General features: G+C 38.2%; 1 protein-coding gene across 7 annotated transcripts in view; it reads left to right on the top strand.

The window, feature by feature from the left end:
• The window catches only part of LOC124260854 (zinc finger CCCH domain-containing protein 10-like), a 292,806-nt gene that overhangs the window by 179,215 nt on the left and 97,527 nt on the right, over positions 1-16,064 (top strand). For all 7 annotated transcript variants that reach the window (XR_006894195.1, XM_046695174.1, XM_046695169.1 and 4 more), the window contains one exon: positions 12,846-12,944. The gene's annotated coding sequence lies outside the window, so the exon portion shown is untranslated. The remainder of the gene's footprint in view (positions 1-12,845; positions 12,945-16,064) is intronic.

Raw genomic sequence — 16,064 nt, 5'->3', positions numbered from 1 at the left:
TATTGTATTGTTCTCAGAACTTGGAGATTGTATGGCTTCAGCAGTCAGTGTAGAGGATATCTAAAATGCTCATTACAATTATCAGCTTATTGTTCTCTGTATTTCATGTTGCAACTTTGTGGCAAAAGTTCGAAGTAGGTGAATTGTTGCTGATATGTCTTTTTGTTTCTTATGAAGCCTGACTGACTGAGTTTGGTTTTACGCCACTTTTAGCAATATTCCAGCAATATCACGGCAGGGGACACCATTAAAGTGCTTCACACATTGTGCCCACCCGTGTCTTCGGCATGACAAGCGAATGCTTTAACCACTAGGCTACTCCACCGCCCCTAATGTAACTGAAGTTATGTTATTACATAACAGCCCTCAGCTGGCATCAGCTGCTTTTATTCTTTGGGTCTGATACAGAAAGAGATTGGTTTTAATCAGTGTCAATATTGGGGTTGTTTAAAAAGGTTAGCAATGCTCTTACAGATGTCAACTCTATCAACTGGATGTTGAATTGAATTCAGTATCTGTACAGTTGCACCATGGATATTTGAACGCACTTATATAATCATGTTATAGTATTGCTAATACATTACTAAACTAAATATGCTTTCAAATATCATGGTTGAGTCCCGCGGCTCGTGATTGTCTCGGCCAAAATCCGTGGAATCACACAGACAGCATGCTTGTCTCTGTGGAGCATGTATGGAGGAAGATCTCTTGTGACAGTTGTAATTACTAATTAATAGGTTCTCTATCTACTACTGAAGAGCGTGTTATCGCCTGTATATGGCGCATGTATAGCAATCAGCTGCTAGATCGGATTTGGATTGGAGCGCTGGGGGAATTACATGCTGAATGATATATGACATTTTATGGAAACCCACTTCACTAAACAGCTATCCGAGCTCATTTTGTAATTGAAATATTTCTGTCAAAACCATTGACAGGATATTTGTATCAAAGTACAAGATTGATAACGATTTATGAAAAATGATGAATATTGATTTATAATCAGATATGTTGGAAATGGGTTTTTAAAAAAACACCTGGGGTTGTGACTGTCTTTAAGGAACAAGTTTGTTCATTAATCTTCGTCATTTAGTTCATGCTGTTTCATATTGTTCATCCATACTGATGTGCACATGGTACTGGTATGTATTTGCTATTTGAGACAAATGCTTTTAAATTATTTGTCAATTTTGTGAACCACCTTTATAAGCATTTGCAATGTAATAAATGTACATTTGAATTGATTTTTAAAGATAATTTTGAGCCAAGATGGGGACTGAAATGTCAACCTAGGAGTGGTTTATTTAATGAAAGAATAATCTCCAACTACAAATAATCCTCCTACTGTAATTGTTGAGAAGCTGCATCAGTTGTTAATGAGAGCATTGCATGCTGTAGGCTACTTTAGTTGCCCCACAGTTGGTGATCTGTCAACCAATGTTTAATTAAGACAATATCATAAGATTTGCGGTTGCACAGAGGAATCTTAAAATGTTTGTTTCTCTGGTCCCTGGTCGGTTTATCGTTTTTGTTGTGTATATGGTTGGGTTGGAATATTTGTCTCTGCATATGTAATTAACTTCATGTGGTTATACAGGTACATACAGGTACATGCATCTGGTCATACAGGTACAGTAGTACATGCATCTGATCATACAGGTATATTCAGGTACATGCATCTGATCATACAGGTGTATTCAGGTACATGCATCTGATCATACAGGTATATTCAGGTACATGCATCTCATTATACAGGTATTACCAGGTACATGCATCTGATCATACAGGTATATTCAGGTACATGCATCTGATCATACAGGTATATTCAGGTACATGCATCTGATCATACAGGTATATTCAGGTACATGCATCTGATCATACAGGTATATTCAGGTACATGCATCTGATCATACAGGTGTATTCAGGTACATGCATCTGATCATACAGGTATATTCAGGTACATGCATCTGATGATGAAGGTGTATTCAGGTACATGCATCTGATCATACAGGCATATTCAGGTACATGCATCTGATCATACAGGTATTATCAGGTGCATACATCTGATCATGCAGGTGTATTCAGGTACATGCATCTGATTATACAGGTATTATCAGGTACATGCATCTGATCATGCAGGTGTATTCAGGTACATGCATCTGATCATACAGGTATATTCAGGTACATGCATCTGATCATACAGGTATATTCAGGTACATGCATCTGATCATACAGGTATTACCAGGTACATGCATCTGATCATGCAGGTGTATTCAGGTACATGCATGTGATCATGCAGGTATATTCAGGTACATGCATCTGATCATACAGGTATATTCAGGTACATGCATCTGATCATGCAGGTATATTCAGGTACATGCATCTGATCATGCAGGTATATTCAGGTACATGCATCTGATCATACAGGTATATTCAGGTACATGCATCTGATCATGCAGGTATATTCAGGTACATGCATCTGATCATGCAGGTATATTCAGGTACATGCATCTGATCATGCAGGTATATTCAGGTACATGCATCTGATCATACAGGTATATTCAGGTACAATGATCATACAGGTATTATCAGGTGCATGCATCTGATCATGCAGGTATATTCAGGTACATGCATCTGATCATGCAGGTGTATTCAGGTACATGCATCTGATCATGCAGGTATATTCAGGTACATGCATGTGATCATACAGGTATATTCAGGTACATGCATCTGATCATGCAGGTATATTCAGGTACATGCATCTGATCATGCAGGTATATTCAGGTACATGCATCTGATCATGCAGGTATATTCAGGTACATGCATCTGATCATGCAGGTATATTCAGGTACATGCATGTGATCATACAGGTATATTTAGGTATATGTATCTGATCATACAGGTACAATAGTACATGCATCTGATCATACAGGTATATTCAGGTACATGCATCTGATCATGCAGGTGTATTCAGGTCAATGTATCTGAACATACAGGTGTATTCAGGTAAATGTATCTGATCAAACAGGTACATGTAGGTAGATTATATAGGTACATGTAGGTAGATCATATAGGTACATACAGGTAAATACATGTAATACATGCATGATATTTTGAGGATTAAGATGTACACTGCTCTTTTTGGTGCTATGCTGTCTGAGAAACTGGGTACATGCCAGTCAGACAAGTGATGGCCATCAAAAATGGATCATGTACGACACTGTAGGGCATAAATAACTTGCCTCATCAACATGATCAGATGAAGTACGGTCCAGAAGCTGGTGGTGTTGCTGAAAGAAGTAATAATGTTGTCTTCACTGAATACATTCATCATAGCAGTGTGAATCAGGCACCCAAATCTTAGTAAATCAATTCTTGTTATGGGTTTAATATACTGCCATTACATTGTGTTGGGTCACATGGTTCTACCAGGATTTCACAAACTTGGCTGTTTATGAGAATTTTATCACAAGTCGTCTGGTTGACAATCGGGCATCTGAGAGTCGGATTCGTTGTCATCTCTTTGAACTTGTTGATGGTATTGGATTGTATGTTGAATGGACAATAGGCACAAGCAGAAATGGTCTTATTGCATGCATTTATTTTGCTTATTAATTGAGGGTATATGACAAGTGTTGACAAACACCACACTACTTAGACTCTTTATGGCTGTGACATTTAGCTGTCAGTCAAAGGTATTGGCAGCTCTTGGAAGGTGAAATAAGAAATTTGATTCCGGTGTGAGTGAGATGACTTCATGGCTAATGACTGTCTATACTCACTTGGTGTGTCTGTGCCTTTCAATATAGAAAAATGAGAATTCAAATGAATTGTGGACTTGTATGAAATACTGACGATAATGAACAAGTCTGCCTCCCATACCCCAGAGATTGAAGTTGGTGATGATTTGGCAAGTCTAGATTGCCTCAGCTCTAAGCATTGTTCTGGACTCCATTGGGATTTGAGGTTACATGTTGTAGATAAGTAAGTTTAAATGAGATTACGACTTGGTCCTTGAAATAGTTTTCTAATAACAACCTTGTGGGTGGAAGTGAGTTTGCAGAAGGAACAAGCTGTAGTCACTCACCCAGCAGTAGGGTGTTTGTTGGGAGAATCAAGTCTTGAATATTGTCATCATAGTTTTCAACAACTACTTGAGTGAAACCCATGAAGGTCCCGGGTTAGAATTGATCTTCAGTAACCTATGCTTGTCGTAAAGGCGACTAACGGGATCGGGTGGTTGGACTCGCTGACTTGGTTGACACATGCCATCGTATGCCATTTGCATAGTTTGATGTTCATGCCGTTGATCCCTGGATTGCATGGTCCAGACTCGATTATTTACAGACCGCCGCCATATAGCTGGAATATTGGTGAGTGTGGCATAAAACTTAAATCAGTCACTCGCTCACTTAAGTGAAATGAAGATGGTTAAGCTGATAGTGGTTCTCACATCCATCTAAGAGTATGTAGCTTAATTAAATAAAAACTACCTTCCAAAAATGCTGTGTGGTTTGTCCAGCAGCCAGGGCTGGTGAGCTGGTAGTCTGTCTCATAGTCCTTGAACTGCATTATTTTCCCTTCCACCCAGCATGGGGTAGCCTAGAGGTTAAAGCATTCACTCGTTACTTGAAGACCAAATGTGTGAAGCCCATTTCTGGTGTACCCCACGTGATATTGCGGGAATATTGCTAAAAGCAGGGAAAAAACGAACTCACTCACTCACTCACTCCACCCAGCCCTCCATGGAATGCTAAAGCCCTGAATGAAGCAAGTCTAGATTTCATCATCTCTCATCTCACTGGGACCCCTTTTCTATTTAAATGGTATTATTTGTTACTATCAAAATTATATATATTGAGAGACTTAGCGTTAGTCTAGGGAGCTGGTTGACTGACGTCTCCTGATCTGTGTCTGTATCAGGTGACAGATGTGTTTCTTTAACAGTCCAGCTCTGCCAGTGCTCAAAGTAAGTAACTGACGACATTCACCTTCCGTGGACTTGGAAAGATAAGTCTTAATTACCTGCCATGATGTTTTATTCATGGTCTGGTGAACACTTTCAGTCAAGAACCTACCTAGGCCACTTTAAGAAACACTTGAATAATCTATGATCTCCCGGAGAACTATATTTGACAATGATATTATAAAAGTCAAGCAGTTATTTATATATTTTTAATTGTTTGATGTACACTGATTTAAAAAAATATGAAAGAAAACCCACTTGAAAAATAAATGTATCTGATATGCTCTTCAAACCGTTTCATTTATTCACCACATAAGATTTGTGCCTTCACTGTGTTACACTTGCATACCAATTAGTGACAGCCGTCTCACTAAAATAGATCATGGGTTCAAATAAAACATATCTGACTTTTATGCTTTTATTTTTTATACACTTCCTGAGTGTGTTTTCCGTAAATTTTATTGGGGTGGTGGTGTAGCTTTATGGTTAAAGCGTTCACTTACCACACTGAAGACCCGGGTTCGATTCCATGCATGGGGACAATGTGTAAAACCCATTTCTGGTGTTCCCTGCTGATGGAATATTGCTGAAAGTGGCCTAAAACTACTCACTCACTCACTCACTCACTCACTCGCTCAAATGTTGTTAACCGAGATATATATGAGTCTTTATTGAACTGTATGTCGGATGGAGAATATCTCAGAAGAAATCTGAAATTTCATGAACATATCACTAAAAATTGTGTTGAATTAAAGTGTATCGTGAAACCACCCAGTTGATCCTGATTTTGACATTTATCTGATCTGCAAAGCTACCTTTACAAGTATCAAGCGAAGACAGGTGTGAAAGTCTGTTTAAGCTAAACAATGCCACAAGTTAGTGTAAACACTTCTCCGTGTAAACAAACCAAAACAATGTACTAATACCCCGGAGAGGATAGTTCTCCACTTGTCAAGTTATTTGTCTAATCAATTTGCCTTGCATCTTCTCCCCAAATAAACGCTTTCAGCTTGCATGTTATCACGTGTCAATGTCAATAAACTAGAGAGCGTTTGAAACAGGAATGATACCTACATCTACAAGCTTGTCTGCCAAGTGGCGGAGATTATGTTTGTTGTTTCACCTTGTTGCAAGTGCAATGAAATGAAGATTTCTGTTCCCATGTCCCGATCAGTTCAGGAGGAAGACATCCTACCTTGTGTCAGCTGCAGACATGTTGTGGAGGACGAGTGGAGGGAGTTGTCTTGCATCCTGTGGTGTGAAGCTGATTGACCCTGCAGTAGGATTTGCAGGGATAAAATTCAAAGTTACACATTTTATCATAGCTAGCAGACAAGGGTCCTTGGCTTGATTTGTGAATAGGTTTCATGTGCAAGTATGATTGTGTATCATAGCTGCAATCTGTGACTGTTTTCTGTCTGTCTGATGTTACTACTATCAATATCTATTGGTGGAGTATGATGGACCACCAGGTCATGACTGCTCTGTTGTGTGGTTCTCTCCAAGTACAGCCAGATGCACTGAATGTTGGTCTGCTCTGTGGTTCTCTCCAAGTACAGGCAGATGCACTGAATGTTGGTCTGCTCTGTGGTTTTCTCCAAGTACAGCCAGATGTGACTGAATGTTGGTCTGCTCTGTGGTTCTCTCCAAGTACAGCCAGATGTGACTGAATGTTGGTCTGCTCTGTTGGGTGGTTCTCTCCAAGTACAGCCAGACGTGACTGAATGTTGGTCTGCTCTGTGGTTCTCTCCAAGTACAGCCAGATGCACTGAATGTTGGTCTGCTCTGTGGTTCTCTCCAAGTACAGCGTGACTGAATGTTGGCCTGCTCTGTGGTTCTCTCCAAGTACTCCCAAGTACAGCCAGATTGCAGCTCTGTGTATACGCCTACACTGAATGTTGGTCTGCTCTGTGGAGATCCATGTCTGAATGTCAAGTTGTTAGAAATTGCCATAATGATTCCATTTAGAATCATGTTGGTCTGCTCTGTTGTTTTTTCATGTGAGATTTTGCCTCTTTACAACTGAATACTTTTCTGTTCTCTCCAAGTTGAGAATGCTCTGTTTCCAGTTAAATACACTAAGAATACACCCTCTCTCCTTAAAATCTCACATGACTACAAGGAGATCCAGTGGCTAATTCAGTGTTAATGCCAAGTTAGTGTAATATTAGTGTCAGGGAAATCTGGCATTTCTAAAATCAATACTTTTTTTATTCCATACACACTATTGTATGCCTACAGAAAGCAGTTAATATTGAGACCAAACTAGTGACAATGTGAAGTGATAGGTGGCAAACAAAAAGTTGTCGTTTGACAAGTAAAAATACAATGCAATCTCATATTCCCTTTTGAAGTTAGTATCTTCAATTGCCTTTCAGAACAAACCACATATATATGTGTTGTTTACACATGAATACATTATGTTTTAATTCTTTCCATCAAAATATAGGGTTGTGCAACAGATATCAAGACATTGTACTGATACAACAGACAGCAAGACATTGTACTGATACAACAGACATCAAGACATTGTACTGATACAACAACAGACATCAAGACATTGTACTGATACAACAAATATCCAGACATTGTACTGATATCCAGACATTGTACTGATACAACCAATATCCAGACATTGTACTGATACAACAGACATCAAGACATTGTACTGATACAACAGACATCAAGACATTGTACTGATACAACAGACATCAAGACATTGTACTGATACAACAGACATCATGACATTGTACTGATACAACAAATATCCAGACATTGTACTGATACAACAGACATCAAGACATTGTACTGATACAACAGACAGCAAGACATTGTACTGATACAACAGACATCAAGACATTGTACTGATACAACAGACATCAAGACATTGTACTGATACAACAAATATCCAACAGACATGACACTGATACATCAGACAGCAAGACATTGTACTAATACAACAGACATCAAGACATTGTACTGATACAAAAGATATCAAACATTGTACTGATACAACAGACATCAAGACATTGTACTGATACAACAGACATCAAGACATTGTACTGATGATCCAGACATTGTACTGATACAACAAATATCCAGACATTGTACTGATACAACCAATATCCAGACATTGTACTGATACAACAGACGTCAAGACATTGTACTGATACAACAGACATCAATACATTGTACTGATACAACAGACATCAATCCATTGTACTGATACAACAAATATCCTGACATTGTACTGATACAGAGACATCAAGACATTGTACAGATTCAACAAATATCCAGACATTGTACAGATTCAACAAATATCCAGACATTGTACAGATTCAACAAATATCCAGACATTGTACAGATACAACCAATATCCAGACATTGTACTGATACAACAGACATCAATACATTGTACTGATACAACAGACATCAATCCATTGTACTGATACAACAAATATCCTGACATTGTACTGATACAGAGACATCAAGACATTGTACAGATTCAACAAATATCCAGACATTGTACAGATTCAACAAATATCCAGACATTGTACAGATACAACCAATATCCAGACATTGTACTGATACAACAGACATCAATACATTGTACTGATACAACAGACATCAATCCATTGTACTGATACAACAAATATCCTGACATTGTACTGATACAGAGACATCAAGACATTGTACTGATTCAACAAATATCCAGACATTGTCCAGATTCAACAAATATCCAGACATTGTACTGATACAACAAATATCAAGTACATTAAGAACTAACTATGTCATTGCTCTACCTGTTTTTTTCCTTTTCTTTGTTAGGTATTCTAAAGAGCTCCTGATAATACTTTATGTAGTGCTATTGGTTAGAAGACAGGCAGATTCAGGATTGTATTCCTTCTGTGGTCACTTTGTCTGTTCTATTTATAGAGATGGATATTCAGTTAGAACAAAATGAATTTTGATGATGCTAAAGCTGTAGATGTTCAATTTTATTACAATCTCCTTATATGGCTATTTGGAAACAGTCCAATATCCCTATCAATAGTTTCTCGTGCAAATTATTCATAAGGTTTATTACATATGTAGGTTGTTTCATTTCAGTTGTGATAAACCAACAAATTGCTTCCAGTACATATATGCTGCATGTAGTATTTCTCAAGGCCACCCTCTCCATATTGATGTTGAAATGAAGCATGTAGCTGATATATCCCCCAACTACCAGTCCAGCTTTATCTGTCCTGCCGTCAGGCTGTTTGCTAAAGAAAAGGAGAGTCATTCTGTTCCCAGGATCAAATTGCCATCATTTGAACTCATATCGCAAATGTGTCTAGAGCGTGATTATGCATGTCACTGATACAACATGTTGAGGTAGGCATGGTAAGAGTGTTTATATGCCGAGGTGGAGATTGATTATGGGGAGGGGTTGAGAAAATTACCTTGTTTATATAACTGTCGACTTGTACCTCCCTTTAGCATTTATCATCTTTCTGCTGGATGACATTTTGAAAGTTGTGTAGGTTTCTGTTTGGCTGTATGAGCATTGTTATGTATAGCTCTTAAAACAGCTTTGTGGATGGCTTACGTTGAGCTTCTCATTGAGTGCTTAAGAGCTTTATGTACAGTGTATAAGTTTAGTGATAGCTTTACCAACAGAGTTACGTAAAACCTTATTACCCGTGAAGATCCGGGTTAGACTTGATCTTCACTAACCCATGCTTGTCGTAAGAGGCGACTAACGGGATCGGGTGGCTAGTTGACACATGTCATCATATCCCAATTGAGTAGATCAATACTCATGCTGTTGATCACTGGATTGTCTTGTCCAGACTTGATTATTTACATACCGCTGCCATATAGCTGGAATATTGCTGAGTGCGGCGTAAAAGTACACTCACTCACTCACTAGCCTTGTTGATACTCAGCAATCTTCAAACTATATAAAAAAGTCTGGACTAAACAATCAGGTGATTGACATCATGAGCATCGATCTACACAATTGCGATACAATGACATGTGTCAACCAAGTCAGCTAGCCTGACCACCCGATCCCTTTAGTCGCCTCTTACAAGCCAAGGTTGCTGTAGACTAATTCTTCACTGATTGCTTTATGTGCAGCTGAATGTAAAGCTTGATGTGTGGGTAGAACTTTTTAGTTGGCTCAACCCGTAGCTTTAGGTGTATAACCATGTTTAACTGAATCCACATCCTTAATTCAGACAGCAATGCTAAAGTTAACAAACACCGGAGATTTACGTTGAAACTTAATAAAACTCTTCACCAGCCTGCATGGTGCAGTGGGAATGCAGGGGTTACAACGATGTTGTAGTTACAGGTTGACATCATGGAGTTCTCATGTGAAGAAGAATGTGTCTCCGTTCTGCCCAACAATACATCCAGTACACAAACAACTAGTCTCTGAAATGAACATATTTTACAGAAAAAAAAGTTCATAGTAAAAAAAAATATAATGAAAAGGAGACCTGAAACTGCAAATCTAGACTTGCCACATTTTCTAGACTTGCATGGGCTTTAATGGATATATTTGCTTCAGGGTCTATAACAGACTATACATTGAGTACAAATGTAAAACCTCTCTCATGTAGAAGCACTCATTAGGTTAGTGTGAGGCAACAGATGTCGCAATACTATTGACAATAATTATATTACATTTGTAAATGAAGTAACATAGTCTCAAAGCTCGCCTCTTGAATCATACTTTTAACCTTGAAAAGTATGATTCTTGCTTTGAAAGGGCCTTTGTAAAAGCATCAAGGTTTGTTTGAACCAAGCAAACCTCTGTAAATCCTGACCATGACAAGGGTGCTTAAGTTTGTTTACATCTAAAATATTTGAAGTAATTTCAATTTACAAATGGTTTAAAGTTCTTCCGAGAAGCCCCTGACAACTGACACAGAAGAGGGAGGCGAGACTTGCATCCTTACTTTAACTTCAGCAACCAAAGTCAGAAGTTATTTTGGTCCTAGTTTCCATGAATCAAACAGATCCACATATTGCAGTGTATTTAAAATATAAATCAAGAAACTCTCCTATTTCCCTCCATTTCTTCTTCAATAGAGTCTTCTTCCTTTGTATCCCTCACAGAAAATCAAAGAGAGCATCCTATTATATTGTATTTTACACAGGAGATCAAAGGCGAGGTACTATTTATTGTATTTGATACAGGAAAGCAAAGAGGCCATGTTGTTTTATTGTATTTAACACAAGAGTGAGATTACCACTCTTTTTTTTTAGGTCTGTGTTCTATTTCTGTGTATTTCACACACCAGTCAATATGATCACCCTTTTTCTATGTATTTCACACGAGTCAATATGATCACCCTATTTCTGTGTATTTCACACAAGTCAATGTGATCACCCTTTTTCTATGTATTTCACACGAGTCAATATGATCACCCTATTTCTGTGTATTTCACACAAGTCAATATGATCACCCTATTTCAATATGATCACCCTATTTCTGTGTATTTCACACAAGTCAATATGATCACCCTATTTCTATGTATTTCACACGAGTCAATGTGATCACCCTATTTCTGTGTATTTCACACAAGTCAATATGATCACCCTATTTCTGTGTTTTTAATACCAGAGACAATGGGACTGTAAGAGTAATATCCTATGTCTGTGTGTCTCCAGTGGGTCGGTCACACAAGGTCTCCTTGGTGCTCCATACCTCACAGGGAGTTCAAAGAGACCCATTGTCCTACATTTGCACTAAATGCTCAAATGTTTTTGTAAGGATTTGTAAGTTTTTTCACCCTTGATAAGAAAACAGATATTGTTTCTGTGAAACCTGAATTAAACCCAGTGCTTGACCTGAAGTTTATTCTCTGTTGTCATATGCACAACCACAGCTGAAGCAAACTTGAATCGAGACACAGTTACAATAGAGAGTCCCAAAACAGTACTCTCTTGTTTTAAAGACAGAGAAATGTGAGGTGAAGATGTGATTCATATATGGATTTATGTCAGTAATAGATTGCAGCAGGCCAACTTGCGTCTTTATTTACCCACGCCCGAAATCGCGCATCTGAGAACCACATTGTCAGCAGATCAGTGGTTGTGTAGTCTCAGCTCTCAACCAAACTGGAATGGATTTGTGGATACTCACTGCGTACATTTGTGGGAAAGGTGGTTTTGTGTGCGTACATTGATATCGTTGGATGCTGTCGTCATGATTACCGTGTGGGTGGTGGTTAAGTGGAATAGGCCGCTGCCTTTCAAGAAGCGTCATATGGTATTATGCCATAATTTGATGCATGAACATTTTTAAATTGGTTATGTAGCTTGTATGTCTGAAAACGTTACTTGATCCATGGAACCATTGTGACATTACTCTGTGGAATAGACCGCTGCCCTTCGTAAGAAGCGTCATATGGTATTATACCATAATTTGTTGCTTGAACATTTCTAAATTGGTTATGTAGCTTGTATGTCTGAAAACGTTACTTGATCCATGGAACCATTGTGACATTACTCTGTGGAATAGACCGCTGCCCTTCGTAAGAAGCGTCATATGGTATTATACCATAATTTGTTGCTTGAACATTTCTAAATTGGTTATGTAGCTTGTATGGCTGAAAAAGTTACTTGATCCTTGGAATCATTGTGACATTTCGTATTGGCATATGGTAAACATTGATAACATAGTGTGTGTATAGTTATATATATATACACGTGTGTACATAAAATCATTATTGTTTCGACTCGATGGATATTTGCTGGATTTGACAATGGTTTTGACATTTTTGTGAATTGATTGATCAATATGTTTTTGTCCTTGATGACTGTTTTGTAAGTATATCAATGCTTAATAACATATGTTGACCATATATTTTTACCTTTCCAGCCGACGTGTGTGACGGATCACAGGAAATAGATCCCAACACTATTGGACTATACTGCATTACATTCAACAGAAGGACGTGGAGAGGCTAGCTTCACACTGGTAGGGAACATTTTCTTCTGTCCTGACCTTTACGTCTAACACACACATGTGAATCCTAGCAACTTCCCGCTATTGTCAGGTGAAAGTCAGGTCCACCCATTCATCTCAAGGGGAGGGAAATTGCGTTATTGCTGCCGGTAGTGCTTTAACCCTTTCAGTAGAGGATTGTTCTCAAACAAAAGCATAACAAATATCTTGTAACAAAAACATGGCAAAATGTTTGACATATTTGCAAATTATTTCTAGAGGGAGACTTTTTGTTCAATGATGTTAATTGTTGAATGTTTTGGCGTCGTTTCAATTTATGTTTTTTAAAAAAGGTCCCTTGAAGCTTTAGTGAAATTGTGTTTGAAAATATTTCTTTCATTTGATAATAAGTTTGGGAAGTTTATGATCTGGTGATATAATGTCAAATGTTGAAGTGTATGATAACAATCAAAACAGTTATGCAATATGAATGGAGAATTTTGTTGTCAAGCATTTGATAATATTATCAGGAAGATTAGCAAAAATACCAACAATTCCAGCTGCTTGAAAACATTATTAGAAGCTATGCTAAAATATTCATAACATAAAAAAGAAGATGTCATCCCTGACGAATTTACCATTCTCCTTATACCAGCATTTATCATCCAAAACTGTGTTCCACAGTAGATATCGCTTGTGTGAGATCAGACGATATCTCCTAGGAAATATCGTTTTGACAGTAGATTTTGTACAATGCCCTGACAATGCTATGACGTCATGAACTTGTTGACGTCAAAATTTTATGACATCGCTGCACTGCAAATCTAATGGCAGTACTGTGTTCAGAGATGTACATTTTTCATTGAAAACTAATGAAGAGAGTTTTTTTATGATAAATAGAATCTCACCCTGGTGTCTTCTGATATCAAATATATCAACACTCGTTGAAAAAAGTAAAAATATCCTTTGCAAGCCTCGGATATTTGTTACTTTATCAAACTTCTGTTAGACTATATATTTGGTGATATATTTGATGTCAAAAGATACTCGGGTGAGATTCTCTATATATTTCACTGTAATGAAAGGCCTGACATCAGATACCAACAGCTAGGACATGTCAGCTTGCTGTTAGACTAAGATATTTCACTGTAATGAAAGGCCTAGCATCAGAAACCAACAGCTAGGACATGTCAGCTTGCTGTTAGACTACGATATTTCACTGTAATGAAAGGCCTGGCATCAGAAACCAACAGCTAGGACATATCAGCTTGCTGTTAGACTAAGATATTTCACTGTAATGAAAGGCCTGGCATCAGAAACCAACAGCTAGGACATATCAGCTTGCTGTTAGACTAAGATATTTCACTGTAATGAAAGGCCTGGCATCAGAAACCAACAGCTAGGACATATCAGCTTGCTGTTAGACTAAGATATTTCACTGTAATGAAAGGCCTGGCATCAGAAACCAACAGCTAGGACATATCAGCTTGCTGTTAGACTAACAGATATTTCACTGTAATGAAAGGCCTGGCATCAGAAAGAAACCAACAGCTAGGACATATCAGCTTGCTGTTAGACTATCAGATATTTCACTGTAACTGTGAAAGGCCTGGCATCAGAAACCAACAGCTAGGACATATCAGCTTGCTGTTAGACTAACAGATATTTCACTGTAATGAAAGGCCTGGCATCAGAAACCAACAGCTAGGACATATCAGCTTGCTGTTAGACTAAGATATTTCACTGTAATGAAAGGCCTGGCATCAGAAACCAACAGCTAGGACATATCTGCTTGCTGTTAGACTAACAGATATTTCACTGTAATGAAAGGCCTAGCATCAGAAACCAACAGCTAGGACATATCAGCTTGCTGTTAGACTAACAGATATTTCACTGTAATGAAAGGCCTAGCATCAGAAACCAACAGCTAGGACATATCAGCTTGCTGTTAGACTAACAGATATTTCACTGTAATGAAAGGCCTGGCATCAGAAACCAACAGCTAGGACATATCAGCTTGCTTGCTGTTAGACAACAGCTAGGACATATCAGCTTGCTGTTAGGAAGATATTTCACTGTAATGAAAGGCCTAGCATCAGAAACCAACAGCTAGGACATATCAGCTTGCTGTTAGACTAACAGATATTTCACTGTAATGAAAGGCCTAGCATCAGAAACCAACAGCTAGGACATATCAGCTTGCAGTTAGACTAAGATATTTCACTGTAATGAAAGGCCTAGCATCAGAAACCAACAGCTAGGACATGTCAGCTTGCTGTTAGACTAACAGATATTTCACTGTAATGAAAGGCCTGGCATCAGAAACCAACAGCTAGGACATATCAGCTTGCTGTTAGACTAACAGATATTTCACTGTAATGAAAGGCCTAGCATCAGAAACCAACAGCTAGGACATATCAGCTTGCTGTTAGACTAACAGATATTTCACTGTAATGAAAGGCCTAGCATCAGAAACCAACAGCTAGGACATATCAGCTTGCTGTTAGACTAACAGAGATATTTCACTGTAATGAAACAGTTTGTGAAATGATCACATTATATTTCTCTCTTCTGATATATTTTCCTAATGCTGATTTTACTTGTGGAATAGAGGTGACTAGACGTGATTGTTTTGTAATCAAGATTAGTTGGGTTTCATGAAATGCATATCATTCATCTTGCTGGAGTAGTAAAATGTGAACAGGTGCTTGCACATGCTGAAGTTTAGTGAGTATTTAAGCATGTGTGGGAAGACCATTCTAGTGTGTGGATTCATTCTGTTGCTTTTCAACAAGACATCCTGTGTGGAATCAAGGGTTAGCACTCCTTCAGTTCAGATCCTTTATATTAGAGGCCATTCTGGGATCGAGTGAAATAAACAGCTCTATTCTGAGCATTGTCACTACAGACAGTGTTAGGATTTCAGAGGGAAATAATGAAGGTTGCTGGTACTTGGCATTAGGGGCTGTGGTGAGACTGAAGTGAAATCGTTTCTTGTTTCGCATCCTGTTCAGAAGCAATAACAAACTGTGTATTGGTTGGTTATAATGTCTGAGTGTGAATTGTTTTGTGGATGGGATTTCCCCCAAGTGAGTTGACATGTAGATGCTGTGACATGATATCCCTTCAGGATGGATAAAGGGCGTCGGGGTA

Source organism: Haliotis rubra, unplaced genomic scaffold (assembly GCF_003918875.1).
Source record: "Haliotis rubra isolate DU_JTF1 unplaced genomic scaffold, ASM391887v1 Scf78, whole genome shotgun sequence".
Taxonomy (NCBI): domain Eukaryota; kingdom Metazoa; phylum Mollusca; class Gastropoda; order Lepetellida; family Haliotidae; genus Haliotis; species Haliotis rubra.
The sequence above is the reverse complement of the archived record's forward strand: the minus strand, read 5'-3'. Positions and strand labels throughout refer to the sequence as shown.